A 1,709-nucleotide genomic window follows, 5' to 3' on the forward strand; every position below is an offset into this window, starting at 1 on the left:
CGCCCACCCGCTGGTAGCACCACGCCCTTGTGTGTTTGTCCGGGGCCCATGTCCCCTTCCCCACGCGAGTGTTTGCCGCACTCAGCACGGAAACCCGCTGGTAGCATGGCACGTTGAGTGTTTCCGTGTTGCCCTTTCCCTCCACCATCGCACAAACATTCACCGCACTTGCCACGCCCACCCGATGGGTAGCACCACGCCCTTGTGTGTTCGTCCGGGGCCCCTGTCCCCTTCCCCACGCGAGTGTTTGCCGCACTCAGCACGGAAACCCGCTGGTAGCACCACGCAACTGTGTGTTTGCGTGGGGCCTCTTCCCTACTCCCCCATACGAGTTCTAGCCCCACCTTACACGGAAGCTCGCTGGTAGCATGGCACGTTGTGTGTTTCCGTGTTGACATTTCCCTCCACCCTCGCACAAGCATGCACCGCACTTGCCACGCCCACCCGCTGGTAGCACCACGCCCTTGTGTGTTTGTCCGGGGCCCCTTCCCCCTTCCACCTTCCCCACGCGAGTGCTTGCCGCACTCAGCACGGAAACCCGCTGGTAGCACCACGCAACTGTGTGTTTGCGTGGGGTTTCTTCCCTTCTCCCCCATACGAGTGCTAGCCCCACCTGACACGGAAGCTCGCTGGTAGCATGGCACGTTGTGTGTTTCCGTGTTGCCCTTTCCCTCCACCCTCGCACAAACATTCACCGCACTTGCCACGCCCACCCGCTGATAGCACCACGCCCTTGTGTGTTTGTCCGGGGCCCCTTCCCCCTTCCCCCTTCCCCACGCGAGTGCTTGCCGCACTCAGCACGGAAACCCGCTGGTAGCACCACGCAACTGTGTGTTTGCGTGGGGCCTCTTCCCTTCTCCCCCATACGAGTGCTAGCCCCACCTGACACGGAAGCTCGCTGGTAGCATGGCACGTTGTGTGTTTCCGTGTTGCCCTTTCCCTCCACCCTCGCACAAACATTCACCGCACTTGCCACGCCCACCCGCTGATAGCACCACGCCCTTGTGTGTTTGTCCGGGGCCCCTTCCCCCTTCCCCCTTCCCCACGCGAGTGCTTGCCGCACTCAGCACGGAAACCCGCTGGTAGCACCACGCAACTGTGTGTTTGCGTGGGGCCTCTTCCCTACTCCCCCATACGAGTTCTAGCCCCACCTGACACGGAAGCTCGCTGGTAGCATGGCACGTTGTGTGTTTCCGTGTTTCCCTTTCCCTCCACCCTCGCACAAACATGCACCGCACTTGCCACGCCCACCCGCTGGTAGCACCACGCCCTTTTGTGTTTGTCCGGAGCCCCTGTCCCCTTCCCCCTTCCCCCACGCTAGCCCCACCTTACACGGAAGCTCGCTGGTAGCATGGCACGTTGTGTGTTTCCGTGTTGACATTTCCCTCCACCCTCGCACAAACATTCACCGCACTTGCCACGCCCACCCGCTGGTAGCACCACGCCCTTGTGTGTTTGTCCGGGGCCCCTTCCCCCTTTCCCACGCGAGTGCTTGCCGCACTCAGCACGGAAGCTCGCTGGTAGCATGGCACGTTGTGTGTTTTCGTGTTGCCCTTTCCCTCCACCCTCACACAAACATTCACCGCACTTGCCACGCCCACCCGCTGGTAGCACCACGCCCTTTTGTGTTTGTCCGGGGCCCCTGTCCCCTTCCCCCTTCCCCCACGCTAGCCCCACCTGACACGGAAGCTCGCTGGTAGCATGGCACG

At 62.1% G+C, this 1,709-nt stretch overlaps 1 protein-coding gene across 2 annotated transcripts in view; it reads right to left on the reverse strand.

The window, feature by feature from the left end:
- Positions 1-1,709, reverse strand: part of CHLRE_02g141086v5 (uncharacterized protein) — a 108,752-nt gene that overhangs the window by 91,966 nt on the left and 15,077 nt on the right. For both annotated transcript variants that reach the window (XM_043060067.1, XM_043060066.1), the window contains exon 14: positions 614-1,343. The gene's annotated coding sequence lies outside the window, so the exon portion shown is untranslated. The remainder of the gene's footprint in view (positions 1-613; positions 1,344-1,709) is intronic.

The sequence above is a fragment of the Chlamydomonas reinhardtii genome, chromosome 2 (genome assembly GCF_000002595.2).
Source record: "Chlamydomonas reinhardtii strain CC-503 cw92 mt+ chromosome 2, whole genome shotgun sequence".
Taxonomy (NCBI): domain Eukaryota; kingdom Viridiplantae; phylum Chlorophyta; class Chlorophyceae; order Chlamydomonadales; family Chlamydomonadaceae; genus Chlamydomonas; species Chlamydomonas reinhardtii.